Source organism: Lineus longissimus, chromosome 12 (assembly GCF_910592395.1).
Source record: "Lineus longissimus chromosome 12, tnLinLong1.2, whole genome shotgun sequence".
Taxonomy (NCBI): domain Eukaryota; kingdom Metazoa; phylum Nemertea; class Pilidiophora; order Heteronemertea; family Lineidae; genus Lineus; species Lineus longissimus.
The window spans coordinates 12,168,501-12,187,970 of record NC_088319.1 but is presented as its reverse complement, the minus strand read 5'-3'; the positions used below and the strand labels follow the sequence as shown (position 1 = coordinate 12,187,970).

At 40.8% G+C, this 19,470-nt stretch overlaps 1 protein-coding gene across 4 annotated transcripts in view; it reads left to right on the top strand.

Annotated features, from left to right (window-relative positions):
• The window catches only part of LOC135496683 (histone-lysine N-methyltransferase MECOM-like), a 146,964-nt gene that overhangs the window by 89,086 nt on the left and 38,408 nt on the right, over positions 1 to 19,470 (top strand). The window contains exon 1 of one of the 4 annotated variants that reach the window (XM_064786147.1): positions 19,183 to 19,248. The exons of the other annotated variants lie outside the window; for them this stretch is intronic. The gene's annotated coding sequence lies outside the window, so the exon portion shown is untranslated. Of the gene's footprint in view, positions 1 to 19,182; positions 19,249 to 19,470 lie in introns of those variants that run through there. 4 annotated transcript variants of the gene reach the window in all.

Below are 19,470 nucleotides of genomic sequence, written 5' to 3'. Positions count from 1 at the left end.
TACGGGTACCAGCACTCTTGAAAAAAGCTGATTAAAAAAGGAAAAACGTTTTGTACCCAGACAAAACGTTTCAATGAAAGTGACTTCAATATTTTTGTAGAGGTCAATGAAAGTTGTTCCATGGACTAATTCAATGATAAACTTTAGAGACCTGTTGCAGGGTGTTGCAACAGAGCCCTGTTGTACAGGGTGTATAATGAAAGTTTGAAGATTTTTTTTGTGAATAAATTTGGTTTCTGTAGATTCGAGGGAGAACATTTAATCTGATCGCGTCAATTTATTTTGTGTTGGGAGTCATAACGGCGAGGTTCCTTTCGATTAATAATTGGTGCATTTCAATGATCAAAATGGCCAGCATGGCAGCCATCTTTGACTTCTGAATGGTGACGGCAGATTTTGACCGTGATAAAAAAATAGATTCAAAGACTGATATCATTGAGTAAGTTTTTTATGGTCTCAAAACCACCTGTTGGTTGATGGATTGGGAAATTTCTTTGCTATTTTTGTTGTTCCTGTGAGAATATTTATTCCTAAATTTGAGGGCGGAGTTTGAAAATATGTTTGATTCATAGAGGGAAATGTATTCCGCCGACCCAAAATCAGTTGTTCGAAATCATTATTATGCCCATTTCAACTTTGTTGAGGGTTTCTGTGTCATTTTTTTTCAGTTTAACTTATGAAATTTTGAAGTGGGTTGTGTCTTGCTGTACACAGTATTTTCAAATAATCAATCTTCATTTGAGCTCGAATAATTATGATGATCAGAAGTGCTGTTGAGTCTATCAGTTCTTTTTCTATTGAAATAATTATTCTTTTGAAACCTTGAAGGGATAGTGATAATTCCTATCACTTGAATAAGACCGTGTCAAAAGTCACGTTCCACTCCCTGATCCAACAATTGAAGATATTGAAGAAGACCAATTTGGTTGCACTCCGGTGAAGAAGTGACATTTCAAGATGATCGCCGGTACACTGGTCATTAAAAATCTACTCGAGGGGAAAAAATCATAAAAAGGTATCAAGTCGGTATATTCTTTTCGACCCTGGGGCATTTATGCGAGAACATAAAGAACATAATTTGGGTTTTAGATCAACCAAATAAAAAGCTTGAAGAAGACCACAGAGCAAATTTAGGAAACCAAAGGCACTATTTTTTTAAGTCAGAGGGAGACATTAGAGATTTTATCGAATGCCCCCAGTTGAATAGGATTCATGATAACAAAGGTCATGATCGTGAACTCAGGGCATTCTTTTCATGGAGCGCACCACTCTGCCTCGCACTCGTCACCTCGCGTTCCCTAAGTAGTCCTCTTGGCCGTTCTCCCCAGAAGACAAAGCTGACGTCGCGCGCTCTTAAAGCAACAATTAATTCCTTTCCGCTCGCCACTTCACACTGCGGTCGTCTTGGTAACAAACGAAGATATTAATTCAAACTGATACGGCGATGTTCTGATGTCGGTATTGCACGTCAGCGAATCGTGGGAAACCACACCCGGAGACAACATCGTAAAATGACAAGAATAATGCGTCGACTTCTGCTAATATCATCTTTTGAAAGCTTGGCAAATATCATTATGGGATAGTGAAATATTTATACGGCGTATAACAAGCATTCTATCTCGTAATCGCAGACTTCCTTCTTGTGGTGCGTGTACTAATTCAAACCGACCAATTAATAACCATCTTAGAGATATACACCGAGAATTTTTCCGGTCGTTATCTCGGAAACAATACAAGATGCTTAAGCTAACTCCCATAATTCACCGGGACGTTAGCGCGAATTGCCACGCTAAGATGTGTAAGACATGGTAATTAGCCCGAATAAACACTGACGTCTGTCTCTATTATGACGACACATCAACCAATCTCGTATATTGGTTCGGCTAATTCGCAACGTAAATCGTACCGGCCAAATCATCGTTAATCAGGGAGTGATTTGTTTCAAGTATCTTAACTGCAGTCTTCGTTTTATACAGACCCATTAACCTTTTCTCATCGTGTAGCTATATTCTACTAGTCCGATTATTTCCCATTACTTGCAATCGATTGCTTTGCTGGATTCCCTTGTTTTTACAAACTCATTAGATGTCCATCACTTGGTTGTAGTCAATTTCGTATTTTATAAATTCATATTATTGATTTCACTTTTCTGACTCTCCTTGCATCAATCAACATTTAAGCATTACGGATTTACCCCAGCTTAGGCCCGAAGCGCAGCAAGAAGACACGCCACCTTTTGTTCACAGTGTTGGACGTGGAATTGGGGAATACTGATAAGCTGGGGTGCCACTGGACATGCAGAATTACCTTTTGTTTCAGAAAGTGCTAAATTGATTAATTCATCCAAAAAATGAAAACAAACTTTTGAAGAGAAAAATTCATAAAATGGTGTTTGGATTTGAGCTCAGGATATTTCCTCACTTAAGAACTTCTGATCCTCCATGATGAATGATGATTTCATCCCGTATAAAAAATCACGACATCCACTCCTGTCGAAAATATTGTTTTTAATCCTTCTCTGTTTAAAATACTCAGCAAAACTGATGACAGTTGCAGGCGTATTTTATTGAAAATCACACGTGCAGAACTGATGACCGAAATTCAAAAACAGAATTTGACGTCAAGTGGAATCATTGCTATTGATATCTCAAATAACCTGTTATTTTCACAAGAAATCTTGTCCTCAAATCTGAAAGCCTCTGAGAGCGTGTTTTTCTTGCGATAGAAAGCCAACGAGCGGAACTCACTTGGGCGAGGTTCTCGTGAGCAAGGATTCGTAAACATCAAAAGGCAATTATCACAGATTAAGATATAACAAAAACATTGTCATTGTCTTTGGGGGTTGTGCGTGCGTATCTGGGCAGAGCGATAGAATTATTGTAAGAACATTATGAATAAATGTTGAATGGGGTAAGTTCTCGAGCTTTTGAATAAATGATGAATATCCTGATTACGAGACGGCCATTCAGGGTGTTCAAAAGGTCGTGACGTCCCTCGGTAAAGTTCTTTCTCTGGGATGGCGAAATCAACATTGAGACTCAGCGGGAGGATTCTGTGGCCTGTCACTGGACCATCTGAATAAACTATAGAGTTCCTGGGAAGTGTGCGGGCCATTGAAAGCGTCTTATTGTAGCAAGTGAAAATGTTAGAGTCGTTATGAATTGGAGAAGGTGGCTCAATTTGATTGGACTTGACAACAGGTACCTCGTGCTCTTCTTTTTGGTGGTTATCAACGGTAAATCACCAAGGGACGGACCTATGGTGTTAGAAAGGGGGAGGGGGAATTAAATTTGATAAAATTGTTCTCTTTCATTGTCTTTGTAGGTAAGTTCAAGTTTATCATCTTCTGTGAAGGTAGGTCCAGCAATTATTATTAATGAAATCTGCGAAAATAGGACAGTTAACAGTAACCTAGTAACTGCTGCGGCATTCAAGACAACCAATGTCTCCACTTCAGATGCTTCCCAAGTCCTCGCCTAATGTCGAAAATGATACTAAACCTGACAAACCTAATGTGCCCCTCCGTCATAATTCACAAACTTAATGGAGCGATCCCGTGAGTTCCTGCGCCAAATAACGCTGGCAGAGAAATCAACACGAAGAGGAGAGATGGAGTCTCCCAGTTGTAGTTTAATGTCCACGCTCAATTGCCTTGCTGATGATGCTCAAGTTTATGCTCAGAATAAACGTCTGATTCCAAACTCGCTTGCTTTGACTGAGACTGTGCTTAGAATATAACTTGATTGTGTGAACAGCATTGGCCTTGGACTAGAAGTTCGACTGGGACGGTCCAACTACATTTGTCCTTAGAATAGGCACCTTTCGGCAGCAGATGATTCTGGAATAGTGGTATTGCAAGTAATGCAGGTGGCGTTTTACAGGCATTTAATGCCAAGGTTTCATAGCAGAATGTTTCCTACTCCTAGACCGATTGCCTGCCAAGGCAAAGGAAGCCAGTCCCCTCATCAGCAAGAGATGCAATGGCCTTATTCTCTTCTGGTTTGACAAACCTTCTACATCAAAACTCCATTTCAAAAGGTGGGGTTCTCCCTTCCCCCCTCCCTCGTCAAGAATCCTCGATATGACCCCGCTGCAAAAGGGCTGCTCACTCCTACCTGCTCTCATTAAAGCGGGCAGGTCTTTTAAAAAAAGTGAAAATACTGAAAAAAATGTTTGTCCATATAAAATTGATTGATATGCTCTTTTTTAGCCACTATTGTGATGGCGCATGACTATAATGATGCCTTTCAACTTGTCACATGAATTCCAGCGCAGCCAAGCCTTTTGTTAAAGGGACAATCTCACGGTAATTGACAAACTAGTTGGTGAGAAAACTCGATAACAGTTAATGGGAAAATGAACATATATTTGCGGAATTATCCCAGCCTCAAAAGGTTGATCCATTCCTACAGACATAAAATATGAGCATGTGTCGGAAAATGATTTTTGATAAGCATTGATCACAATAGCGATGTGATGTTTGACAAAAGCTGTGCGATGTATTCACAAAACGGTGATAATGAAATGTCGCAGGTGTTGGGGTATGAGACAAGTGTTGCAGATGACGTTTACATCGTCAACTTTCATCAGGCAGTGGTGATTCGTTCCATAAGGCGAACCAATGACCTCCTGATTATGAGCACATTTCAAGAACTCTGGACAGTCGAATGACTCATATAAATCTATTTGTCTTACTGAATATCAAATTGCATGTGTTGGTGGTTTTCAGCAAAAAATTATCAGTTGAAATGAATTCTATGCTGAAAAGCCTCATGCTACCTGTATTTTCCTTTGTAAGTTGTAATTTCATATCTTTTATATCAGTTTATGTTTGGGATGTATGAAAGGTATTTGGTGACACATTTAACATCACATCTGTCTATAAGCCAATTGTTGTTAATGATAACCAAAGCCATTTGATGTTAGATGACTTAATTTCTTTGCATTCAATTGAAAAAAGAACTTTATGCTTATGATGATTGGTCGATATCTGGATGCCGCAGCAGGCTACATGCTTTCGGGGACAGCTGTTTTTATCGCATTTATCATGACATGATGTTAAAAAATGATTTTGCTATCTAACCTACAATTTCCTTCTCTCAAAGGCAAGAACTTGGCACAGTTGGTCGAAACAAAAAAAAAAAAAATTTGCATTTTCACATTCAAATTGACCATGCGAGCTTATATTTAAATATTTTTGCAAATACTATCATATAAAAAGTTGAACTCTTCCCTTTGTCTTTCATTCATGGACAGTATTTTCACATGGAAAATGTTTGCATTTTTTTGGCCATGGGCAGCATTCCCCCAATGTTTTGCAATTCATCAAAAGCATAAGTCAGTGTAGAATTTGAAGAGGTTGTGAGAATTAGAGGTTTTGGCACCAAGCTGGATAATCAAGGACATAGCCACAGGAATGTCTCATAACAAAACACCCAACTCCTGCTGGTGAAGAAAGTCTTTATCAAGAACATCTTACTATAGCCACTGATGTCACCTGAAACCTATTGACGTCTAAATGTGAGTGTAGCTTTAACGACATCGCATCAGCGTCTCGATTAGCCCTATCCAGGTGGCTGATGGGTAATCATGATCGATCGCATCAAAGACCAGAATCCCTTAAACTACTTCCTGAATTGTCTTAACTATCTCTTGAATAAGGCAATTTCTCGCGAACTTCCACGATGATGGCCTCTAATTACGGTAGCGTCACTCGGAAAACGTCGTAGTCGTCTTTTAACTAGACGCCATGTTCATTTACATTGCAATGTCGTTCATCGTGATCGTCTGTAATTATTATCTCATTGGACCGAAATGTTACGGGTCTTTAAGTCTGAAGACAGCAAGTTGAAAAGCTACAGAGACAGTTTGAGCGCTCTGACAACCAGTGAACATATTGAGTTGAGAGCTGAGCGTCAACGAGGACATTATCAGCTCTGTAGATAAATTGGCGATTGTAATGTAAGTAGGAGGAAACCGGAGACCCCGGAAGAAACCAACGCTGTCGAAGAGAGTCGCCCTCTTTATCACATGAGTGTGTCAGGACCGACCGGGAATCAAACCTCGTACCTCTAGGTGACAGGCGCTGATGTTTGAGCACTGCTGACAACTGGTCTCGCACTGCCTTGTGAGTCCCCGTAATTGATTTAAGCAAAGACTTCTGGGAATCGTACGTTGATTTAGCGATTCCGCGCTCATCGCTCAAACAATAACGCAGATTGTTAAGGGATTTATGAACATTCGCCCGATGATAAGGAATATGCCGCCCTTGTATATCCATCAATTCAAACTTGGTCACCTCTGATGAACACCGGGTGTAAATTAGCCGAGGGAATACGACCTCATCTAACGTCAGTTTCGAGGGACGGCGCGAATTATGGTGATCAAATCTGAGCAGCGCAGTCCTGATTTCTCACCCCCCTGATTCATTCATCAATAGACATCAGTAAACTCGAACAAAACCGACATTTGGAGCTTTCCCCGTGGTAGATGCTCTGCATCCCAGCGGCGTTTTGTGATTTGCAAACAATGTCGGAATGATTATGATCCACGTTAGTTATCTGATCGTGTTTTGACCGATTGATTCCTCGTCCCGCGTTGGGAGAATTAACGCTAGTCACATCGCGATCGCGCCCAAGGCAATTCCATCTTTTACATGCAACAATTGCTGCAAATCAGAAAGATCGCGATTAATTCTCCAAAGTTTTGGTTTGGCGGAGAGTTAGGGGCATCAGGGATTGCATCCTCCCAAGAGCCGCCACAACATCCAATCCATAATTTAGATATGACATCTGAACAATCGGTCTTGCGTTCTTCAGAGGCATTTGGGCGGTAATTGCTTCGTGCCGCTAGTGATGGAACGCAATGGAACGTTAGCTAATACTGTCTTACACTGCCAAGCTTGCTAATAACTCGATTGCCTTTTCACCCAGCTCATGTCAGGGCCATTATAAAAGCCCCGACATCAGTATAATGACCTGGCTGATTAGGTCAATCAAGATGTTAGGTATTCCGCCATAAAGATGAGTGTCTCACCTGAACAATATCGGTCTATGACAGTTCTAATTTACCACGTTTGGGAAAGAGAGCCTGTACTCGATTATTATTTTGAAGTTAAGCTTTAAGAACAACTTTCCTGGCGTATTCCATCAGAGCTTCGATTTCTGGCATTTCTCTCTTCGTCAGCTCTCGCTCCTCGGTTACAAAATGACTACTCAAGTCCATTATGACACCCTCCTCAAGCCCTCGCCCTTCACCTGTGGCACAACAATCCATGAACAATATAATATTCTCTTCCATCAGAGCTTTGATCTTGCTTCCACCTGGCTGACCATATTTGCCGGAAGTTGCCTCCGCGTTGCCATCTTCTTCATTATGTATGCTGACTACACACCTGAGGGTCACGCGGTTGCGAGAACATGTGTCTCAGGAGCTAAATTAGCTCGCAATTATGGCCTAGATTATGAGTGGGTGCGATGTCTCCACTGAATGTTGCTGCATGACCTTCTAAGACATTTTGATCAATTAATTTCAAAGTGGCAAATGTTGGCAAATCCGAGTATGGTTTTTAGCTCACCTCTTAGCAGAGGTGAGCTTATCCCATACCGTGGCGTCCGTCGTCCGTCGTCGTCGTCGTCGTCGTCGTCGTCGTCCGTCGTCCGTTAGCAGGGCACGTTTCGTAACTGTTAGAGCTATTGAGTTGAAACTTGGTACACATGTACCCTTATGTAATGACACCTTGGAGACCAAGTTTCGGTCCGATTCGTTTCATGGTTTGGCCTCCAGGGGGCCAAATGTTAAAAGTGAAAATATGCAATATCTCCCTTAATAGTAGTCGGGAAATTTTGAAAAAAATATGGTAGGTACTTCTAGCAAAGGTGCATCATATATCCTCCGGGTTTTTGATTTGACCTCCTTTTCAAGGTCACAGAGGTCAAATGGTGTAAATTGGCCGTTAGGATGTAACGATGGCACATTTCTAAACTGCAATGACTATTGATACCAAATTTGGTACACATTTACCCCTTAGTCAGGTGATCTCAGGGACCAAAGTTTGGTCCAATATGATTCACCACTTGACCACCAGGGGGCAAAATCTAAAAACCTTAAAAATGTGATTATTCCTTAACTTCTTGCCCGATTGCCAACAATTTTATATCATGGGTACATCTAACCACCATACAGTATATGTCACACAGGTTTTCAATTTAACCTTCTTGTCAAGGTCACAGAGGTCAAATGGCATAAATTCGCCGTCAGGCCGTAACTATGGCACGTTTCTTAACTGCAATGACTATTGATCACAAATTAAGTACACATGTACCCCTTGGTCAGGTGATCTCAGGTACTGAAGTTTGGTGCGATCTGATTTGCCGTTTGGCCTTCAGGGAGGGGGCCAAATCCTAAATTCTTCAAAATGCCATTATTCCTAGTAATGACTTGCCCGATTGGCACCAATTTTATATCATAGGTAGATCTAATTCTAACAACCATTCAATGTGTCACCTGGGTCTTCTTTGATTTGACCTACTTTTCAAGGTCACAGAGGTCGAATGTACTGTAAATTGGCCATTTTGGGGAAATTGTAATTGCTTGGACCTACATCAAACCTAACATTACATGACACAATACCATGCTCTTTATCCATCTTTCCTCCACATGAGGTGAGCACAATGGCCCTGGCCATTTCATTGAGTTTTTAGAAACGAATAGAGTCTCTGGCGAGCATGGTTGCTCGAACATGTGACTGGCCAGCAAAATCAGCAAATGTAGACACAAGGCAAGCATGGCTTTTAGAGTTGTTGGAGTTTTAATAGGAGATATGCCACTTTCGTTCAACGTCCGAGGATGAAATTGACACTGACAGGACTGCTTTTGTTCTTGCGCTTAATGGTCCAAATAGTAGAATGTTCAGTTCAAAGGGTCCAACGATTCTTATCTCCAATTCTAGCGAAGTGGAAAATTGGTCCCTCAAATTCAAGTGGATGGCTGTGGGAACCTCCAGGCTGGTTACGAGCTGCGATATTTGTCCTCGACAATGACGTTTGGCCAATTCGCCTCCTAACTGTGTGAAAGTTTGTTGTGTGATGAATAGCAGGTGGCATGCTGCGGCGATCTTGATGATGGTTAAACATTTGCTCAGCCAGTCGTAATTCCTTGACCAAAAGCAGCGTCGGTGGCCATTTTCGCTGAAGATGGTATCATTCTGGGTGGATCAGTTCCGACATTGAATGATTTCATGAGTATGGTACCATTTGGATCTTCATTGGCTGATTTCTTTTCAAATGGCTTCCTGGTTTTGGTGATGAAACTGTGAAGTAACTTATATCATCTTATCATCGTAGATAGCATGATTTAAAGAGTGAGTTAAGTCATATAATTGGAACAACTTGTGTTCGGCATCAGATCATACTCAAGCAGAAAAGTTAAAATCATACTCTAATGATACTGATATGGCCATAGCGAGTATATATCACATTTAACTCTCCAATGCTGCTGACCAGTAATAATCTGGAAGTCAGAATGAGGAGTGTAAAAGTTGTGTGGCAGCAGTGGTTAGAATTTACCAGTGTTGTAACTTTTTGTTTTGGTCGACTTACGAGACCACCAAATTCATCGCTGTTGGTGACAGAATCTGTGTTTAGAATGATTTAATTTCTCTCGGCTCCTCTTGTTAATGATTTAGGCCATCAATATTGTCGGTTTCCTCTGCCTTCAACGCTTATCACAGACATTCGGTCAGCGTCTTTGTTCAGTCAGATACGCACCACTCCCAGATCGCAGGCGAAGACCCATAACTCATCGCCCGTGACATATCACTCCGCAAACGCGATTATCTCCTAAAATTATATTGATGGTTTCATCGAAAATGCAAATGATTGGGAACAAACGCAAACACTAATTTAAGTCATGTCCACCTCGGTTTGATCTAAGTCGTTGTGTATTACCTGTGTTTTCATGTGCGAAATGTACGAGATCTTTTAGTCTTAGTTTGATTGAAATCGACACCGATACTAATTAGCATTGAGGACAATGTAAACATCTCGGAATCGCTTGCATGTTGGTTTGCGATGAATGTAAACAGATAACGACTGATGTGGCGCATCTCGATTAACGTCATTGCCGGCAGGATCGACAGCCAAATATTCTTAGCGGTGAGATGAACAAATATTGTAAAAGCCGCAATGTTTTCTTACTCATTATTTGTCTTTATTGGATGAGTAAAACATCAAATTGTAATCTCTGAATCGATTTATGGCCGTGCGTAGTCAGGTAGCAGTTGGAGAGTATGACTTATCCTTTCTTGTGTCTGTAATATTGGTACACCGAGGTATTGAAGTGAGATGATGAATCGATTCTTGGTCTTCCTCATTGCTCACTCTGCACTGGAGATGTTAATTTACAGGGCGTATTCCTCCTCCAAGGAAAAATTAGCGGTTTTGCGTGCCATTACGGTTAGGTGCCAATTGGGTGTATTTGCCTTGTGACTCCGTCTTTCGCCAGGCTCATGTTCATCAACACGACAACTTCCTATTCTCATGTTCAATTCCTTAAAATTCTAAACTTTGCCGATTGTGACTTTAAGTCGCCATCTTGCCGCTGCCATGACGGTACGTCGCTGAGAAGCCAACCAACGCTAGATTGATTATCTTACAGTCCCCACCTACTCACTCTATAATTGATCACTAACCAAACAGAAACACCGTCCTCGTAATCATCGCGCTGTCCGCGATCAATCCAGCGTTATTGTGAGAAACCCTACGGACGGCCCGTTTATCATGTTTCACCGCGTCGATAGGAATACCCGTCTAAACGGGATGGTAACTTAATTTTTGGCGCGTTAATCTTCCGAAGACATATTTGTGGTCGATCGCTTGGAAGGTGAGATTGGATTGGTGTCATTATAGACAGTTGCGGCGTTGCCTTTCGTTGGCTTCTGTCGTCTCGTGTTCTATGTTTCATTACCGGATGACTTTCAAACAATGCGACTCATAATCGATGGTTTATGAGCAGTTCAACGACGGTGCCAGCAAAGTCTTGCGAAATTCTAACTCGTGGTTGACTTTCCTGTTTTCAACCAATATCTCACAAAAGGTTAATAAAAACTTTTGTGTTTTAACCCAAGATATATGTCTTTGAAACATATTTTCTTCTGTGGGTTAAAAGTACATAGTAATCAATTTAAAGGCCAACGCTTTTGATAAAATTTGTAATTGAATTGAAAATCTACAATTGTGCTAATAAGTAATAAATATAAATTTCAGCATTGGTGTTGTGTAGATAGATATACAAATACTATCAATACCAAGTTTCATCAAATTTGTATGCATAATAACTGCACGACGGCATTGTGTATAACTGCACTTCTATCTTCCAGAACCACCAATAATTACAAGTGGCAGACCCCTTTAAGCCTTCAACACAAATTGTCACACCATCCTAGTGATCTAGCAACAGATCATAATAATTGAGCCATCTCAAAGAAATGCCCGATGAGCATGATATGGTGACACGCAAACAACTGATCAGATCACCCCACCATCGAATTCGACGCAGATCAGATAATTTCACCCTAACTTTGACACAGTTTGATGCACAGTCGTGTGCACTGACTCACATGTAGGTGTAAATCTAATAACTTGGGTCGAAGTTGAAAATACTGTATGCGCATCACAGTATCAGCAGTGTATGACCGCTGATAGTATCAACATACAAATAACTGATCACACAACAATAATTTTACCCCAAAACTACCATGATATGATATCTTTTCATGTGAACTTAAGAATGTGAAACTTCGATAACTCAGACTGAGCGAGATTTACAAAGAACACACGCATCCAAGAACTCTTTACCGACCCATGGGATTAAGATAGCGTCTTAATTAGATCACAATGTCATTAATTAATAATACCAGGTCTCTATCGTGATTGTCCCCTGAGAATATGATGGGTGATTTTCAATGAATTATCTTTGCGATGTCGGCATGTCATTATATGGTAGCCTCTTTTATTAACGCTTTGTGAGAGAATGGTTGAAAATAGGTTAGTCAGACACAAGTCATGGCACACTGCTCATAAACCATCTTTAATAACTCTGGTTGTTTGAAGAGTCATTATAGGTCGTTAAAATTCATAATTTGAGTTATTTTGATCAATGGATGAAAAAACAATAGCCCTATACTAGTTTTGGTACACACAATGCATGATAGGGCCTGCTCTAAGTGCAGGATTTAATTTGTGGCATCTACCCACAGCGAGAATCATGAATGTGAATTGTGGTCAGCAATGATAAGGTTTAAACCTGATTATTATGGACATGCGTGATCCTGTAAAAATTTTGATTGAGAATATCGACTGGTTTCGTTATTTCTTTCCTGAATAAATTAAATATCCTTTTTACCATTCATTAGCCTCAGGTCAATAACCCGATTTGAATGAAACTTGATCTGAAATTGATAGTTGGTTATACCATCATGATTCTTTATCTATTTCCTGTAGGTGTGATTTTACCTCAAATTTCCTCCAGAACCCAAAATGGCGTCTAAATATACATTCGATTAATACGATTTTGATTACTGGGTGATTTCCTGTCTGTGCTCCCCGCGATTATCACCATGACATCTCGAGTCCAGCGTTCTTTTAACATCGTTCAAAATGGCTTACAACTCTTCAAAGCAGCGCACGACAATGTGTAATGATCCATAACGTCGTATAAAACGACAGCTCAATCTCGTGGCTTCCGAGCGCTGGCTGCCATCCTGGCTATTCAAACCCACTCAACCTTTGCACGCAGCAATAGAATCGGGCAGGAAAACAAGATTTTCATCTTTCGGACTTTATTGCCTGAATTCGTCTATAAGTTTATCAGTATGGCAAAGACATGCAAAACAATGGCGGATGTTTTATTGCGATTGGTCGTCGATCAGACGAGATGCATTAGTCGTGTTAACGGAAGGAAGAGAATACGCCATTATGAAGTTGCGACTTTTGTCGTTCGTTGGCTTCGTATAAAATCTGAATGAAGATTCTAAAGTCGCGATACACAAAGGGTCAGAGATTGGCAAATTATCAATGAATATTGTGGATCTTTTACGCCTCGTGTTTCGACACATTTGAATATTGAAATTTCGTTTACAAAAGGATGCGGATATGCTCCTTGGATCGTCTGAACTATGCTGTCGTCATACTAGTCTTAATATGTTCGTCGCAAACAATGCCATGCACACCGCTAAAACCGTGAAGGGAAGCCAATGTCCGGTTGTGCGGCTTTTGAATTTCTGTAACTTCTGCGCTATGAATCGTGGAGAATGGGTCATTATCGCTAAACAATGACGACCAGAGGTCTGTGATGGCCGCTGTCAGTGGTCATCCAGATCGCCAAGCCGCGTTTAATGAAGTGGAAGAAACCACCTTGGCATACGGATGTCGTCTGCTCCTGAGGATGGACATCACAGGCCATAGGTCTAATCTCATGGCCGGGTCTCAGGTCTAATCTTCCCTTTGAGAGAGAAATCTTGTCAGACGGACAACTGCATAGTTTTTCCTTTGAGGGTGAAAACAAAATGGCTATAGTGTCAATGAAATGGTTGAATGAAACGTCTGCCCACACTCAGGATGTCATAGGTCATAGGTCTAATTTTTCACAGAATTTCAAATTGATACGCGCAAGCTGATCAAGATGAAAGAATTAAGGGATCATGTAGTCATTAATGACAAATTCAAAACTGGTTAGAGTTGGTTACAGTAAACAATGTTACATTTTAGTGTCTTTCGCGAAGGCCTATTGAGCTTGCAAAACATGGATTAAAAAATTCCTAAAATTCAGGATGGTTATTTGCATTTAACATTCAACAGTTTTATTGAATCTAATATTAGTGTGTTGATTCACTTGCCAAAAAGCTATGCATTTTATGATTACTACAACATATTTGGTGTCAGCAACAAAGGATCTGACTAGACGCAGTCATCATGAAATATAAACGGTCCGGTGTTTAAGCATCTACTATTCATTTGCAGCCTCCCCACTGAGAGCTCCCATTCATGAAACGCTACTAAGAATCTCATGAATTTCAAATCCTGAAAGGTCGTGCTCCGTCGAAGTGCCCCTCTCGACACTAACAATAAGCATCGCATCAAAACAATAACATCGCCACAATACTTAATGAAGCAATCGAATCGCATTCACCAATCTGAGTAATTTCAATTTTTATTGGATTGAAATTGTATATGGAGTGCGCTGCGCTAACCGGCGCTATCGACCAATCATAATCTAGCGTAATTACGTCGTAGACAATGGCAGTACTAGTCTAGAGTAATAATTGCAAAAGTAGTCGGCCTGTAACGCTTTGGTGAGTTGTTTCTTCAACCTTTACTGGCTTTAAAAGCCTATGCTCTTCATAAAAGATTTGAAATTTGTAATTGAATTAAGCATGTTGAATTGCGTATAAATACGTACTGCTGATAAATTTCAACATTACCGTTGTGTAGACAGATATACAAATATTATACATGCCAAGTTTCAGTGAAGTTGCATGCATAATAACGGCACTACGACTTAACTGCACTTGTATTTTCCTGGACCACCAGTAATTACAAACGGCGTACCCCTTTAAGAACCAGAAAAGATAACACACTTAACAATCAGGAAACTCATTACATGAAAACAACCAACAGATGACAAAATTCCCCGAGTGCAAACAGACGCTAACCACCAAGTGATCAGCGCTAACCAATCCGATGAAGTCCGCTAACTTTACCTAATAAACTCGTTCAAACACCATCCCATCCGTTGGTTGAGTTTATCTCTTATCGTTAATCCCAGTCTTGACTCACCATTGACATGGAAATTAGGCGCTCTAGCCGCCATTCCAGTTGTTGAACTCACCCGGAGGATTCCAAGTTGAAGACAAACCCAAGATGCTGTTTGTTGTCAGAGAGTACTTCTCAGTGGCTGTGATCAACTGTACAATCTTGACAAGTTAATTCGGATCAGAAAATGTGGCTTGAATTCGTCTGATTTTAGTATCACTGGCCTATTTTAGATGAGTCACCTTTCATCCTGTGTGAAGCTGGTCAACAACAAATTTGCTCTGTCAGCAAAATTTCTACCTAACAAGTGTATTTACACAATGTGAAATTTTCTAATTACATGTACAAACTTAAAAAATTAAACGAATTCTTCGGCCACGTCACCAATGATAGAAAGAGATTCTTGGTGATATTCCTAAGTTCTTTGAACTAGGAGCAAATATCATCCTTTTCACCTCCTGCAAGATTTCCACTTTCTTCCTCTCAACGGATTCTTAAAAAAATGCTGTCCTGCGAAAGCAAATCCGGGGAAACAGTTCACTGCAAAATCTGTGCAAAAAATAGTGTCGACACTCGAAATGGGCCAGATTACGACATCTTGACGAGCCAGCTTCCGCTTTCTTCGCTACAGATTCCTTCCCACAAAGAAAGGATGCTTACCAACGAACACTTTGTTTATCTTATCTTTTCTTCGCCGGAAAGCGAATGTGCACCTTTTGTTGCCAGCTTGTCAGAAAAGTGATGATGGTTAAGGTTTCGCCGTAAAATGGCCGCGAGGAAATAAAAAGAGGAAGATAAAGCGTAATTTTGGGTAATTTGATGATTGTGCGCCATTTTATGACATCGCGGCTTTATCATGCGCTGCGGCAGGTGTGAATACTGCCCAGGGTGGGTGAGGGGGTCGAAGGAAGGGGTATGTTCTACTCCGGAGCGTCTGCAACATCTCTTAATCTGAAAGTGTCTTGCCATGTTTTTTTGTCGCCGTAAATTGGGCGATGGTCCTGTGATTGATGTGCTGCGAACGTCTTGCAGGTGTTGCTGAAGAATGGTGAACTCGCAACTTGGGTGAACTGCGATCTGATTGGTCGGAATTGGCTACGTATTGTTTGTGGATTTTTTGGCAGTGATTTCCTCTCTGGGGTTCTATTTGCACTTAATGAAGCGTAGCTTAACTGGTTTCATAATGTGCCCCTATTGTTTGGGGAAGTTTGTGAACTTTCTTCCGTGCTGTCCCACCCGCAATAGACCGATCCTGCGTGCCTCAGGACCCGAAGAAAATCACCGCATTTTAGTGTCATAGATGGTTTCGCCACGCATCTACCCATTGTTGCGTTTTCACTCACAGAGCAGGAATAAAAGGACCGCAAATATTCGGCGATGATTTACTGACTGTGGGGTTGATAATAGCGCTCTATTGAAAAACGTGTAGAATCTGAAGTCGGGCACTCGTACAATGCGCAATGATAAAAGAATTACCGAAGATTTTGCAAGACGCTTTTCGCCAACAATGGCTGAACATTAGGGTACGATCGCAAAGTATTCGGCTCGTGGGAGAATAATGATAAAACGTCTTCGTCTTTGTGTGTACATCACCGAAGATTTCAAACCCGGAAATTCCCAGGATGATGTTTTAGATAATGCTGCAATACAATTATTGTTCATGGTAGTTTTGGTTCGGTTCTCTGCGAGTTTATTTTGCAGCCAATCATCCGTGATTATTCGACTGGTGATAGGGTACCGCCAGATTTAGTGACTGAAGTGGTTTCATTTGCCGATTTCAGGAGTTGTGGCATGGTGATTGGGGTTCAAGGTTAATCGTAACAAAGGAGAGCCTCCCCCAAGGAGGGGTGGCATTAAGATGGCGAAGAAAGGAGAATTTGGCTTGTTGCTCTGATGTAATGATAACAAGACATTATAAAGTGATGAATATTCATCAGTGTTACCAAACAAGACTGCACCTCTTCAAATATCGTCTTAAATGAATGAAACTAGAGTATGCAGTCTCAGTTAAGATGTATGAAAACATAAAAATTTGTCTTGACACATTTGGCAGTCTTAGTCAAAAAGTTATTTGTTCTATCAGCAAAAGGATAATAATGATGATAAAAGAATATGTATAGCTCAGCTTTTAATTAAATTGTCAGCAGTGCAAAATTGTCTGTCAATATGATTTTGTGACTAATTCGATCTTAATGGATGGTCAGATTTGATGATGAGAAAGGGTTAAAATTGATACAACTTTAAATGGTTTTTGACAGAGTGATGAACGGAGATGCAATCCATTATCATTTACCAGCCAATCCAAACTCCATTACCAACAGCTGTCGTCACCATCGCCGCGATTTCATCTTCAATCGCTGGTGGTATCAACTTGATAAAGATCGCAACATGATGTCATCATTCTGTCATTAACTCATCTTCGCGCATAAAGAAGATCGTGGCATCTCCGCTCTTGAAAAACGGCCATCATTACGTCTTCATTATCTCGTGACATGTCATCACAATTCGCAACACCTTTCACGCTTTTAACACAGCGTATTCTTTAGGCGTCGTTAATTTCCTGCGAACGTAGCGAAAATTAAACGACGGAAATTAGAGCAGGACCGGGGATCCGCGTAGCTTGGAGGGACACTTTAACATCAGAATTATATCTAATTTTGCCCGTTTGATGTGGGCCTGTATCGCTTTGGCGTCGTGTCAAGTCCGTCACCCCTCCTGTCATCTTGCGGTCTAAATTTGTGCGAATCGCATCGTCATTAACAACCACATCCGTCCCCGAGACAATCGGCGCGCATTTCTGAACATCTTAAGGAATCAAATAATTACCCTGTTTTGTTTCTTGAAATATTGATACAGGGACCTATTGTTCTTCTTAAGATGCTGAATCGCATCCTAAGGTCCCTAATCCCTGGGTTCCAGACACCTGGATTGGGTCTGCTTCACCCATACTGGCCATGTGTCGCAATGTAAGTTCTCCTGAATACATTGCAGGATGTACACCAGCTAAGGTCAAATCAGTGTGATGTCAACAGTTTCGTATCAATCAAAAGTTGATTATAACTTTCTGTACATATCATATGCAGTATTGTGCGTCAATGTACTGCAGGATCAAGTTAACTTGGGGTGAAATAGAAGTGACTTTTCTTCACCAAGTACCCTTTCACTACAAGGAATGGAAAAACCTAATGGACTGAAAATAATCGGAAAATGGAGATGCACAAAATATCTCATCTTTGGCGCACGTCATGGACTTTCTCGCCGTGATAAATCACAGGTTCCATCCTGTACGATGCCACAAAGACAATCTCGCGTATGGTGACACTCATTTGCATACTAGCGTAACTGTTCTAATAAATGTGGGGACGTTCCTCTCGACAGTTAATGACTCAATTAGGCTGTTGTGTGACCGTTGCCGCTGGATTAAATGTTTCGACTGATGCTGGTTTGGTTAAGATTTATGAGTAATCAAATGATGATTTGGATTTGATCTTCATCTTCTGGTGCCTTTGAAGGAGAAGTACATGTGTTGCGCAGACTCTGAAGTCATATGTTACTGTAGTCTCACCGATCTAACACTGATTAGTTTTTACGGAATTGAAACTAAGGTTATGCCGGAACATGGTGTGATGACCACCAGGAAAATTGGTGTCACCTATCTATAGTCTATTGCAATAACTTGCTGAATGGAATCTGTTGAAAGTTCTCTACAACTGCCGAGTTTGCTCATCTGGAGAATTTCATCACCATCAAGAAAATCTGCAACAAAAAGTCTTCTGTCCCTTTCCCTATGGAAAGATTCCTCGTTCTTGAAGCCTCAGTTCAATTTGGGTCATGGTACCCTAGCTATTGTCCCAGACTCCGATAGTGTGAGTGCAGCCCAGTGAACAAAAACGGCTTTGATGTCGCAGATAGCGTAACACGACACATAAATTTCTGTAATCTTCCGCGAAGACAATAGACTGAAGACACTCTGAGGGCTTTCTGCGACGGGACAAGAGGTTTTTGCAAATTCTAAACTTTATTAATAATAAACGAAACGATGAATGCGTGGAGCTAATTTTTGCCGTGCCAGTGGTTTTCAATTGCGGAATACGCCTGTGGGTTAAATGCAACAATTATAGCCAATCAGAAGAGTTTTTGGTTTGGCGTGCACCCGGCGCACGGGGCTGACGCATCTTGTCTTTATGGCGCGTCATCGCGACTTTTGACAAGTTTGTGTTATTATAATCTTTAGCGCAAGATTACCGTACTCGGTGGCTTTTGGTGTTTACTTGAGAATGAGGCTGCGAGGTCGCGATTACGAGGAAAGATAACACGGAAGTGGTGACTCTTTTTGCGAGTAGTTTGACGGATTTGTTGACTTTTTGCCCGATGACATTTGGATTATTGACTTTTGAAAAAGTGGATAAAAGTTGTAACTCTTGGATTTGTGTAACAGGTAGGGATTTCTGTGCCATTTATCGATTGCCTTTGTGCAGATTGGGTTATTTGGACAGTGTGGCTTGGCTGGTTTGTGTATCTATTCTATAGGGCCAAAGTGATCCAGTAGAATCTGAAGAATTTGTGGAAACTCAGACGAAACATCTGAAAAACAGTATGAGAATATATTGATGTCAAATGTATGATAAATATTTGTAATATTCCATAAGTATCAAATTGT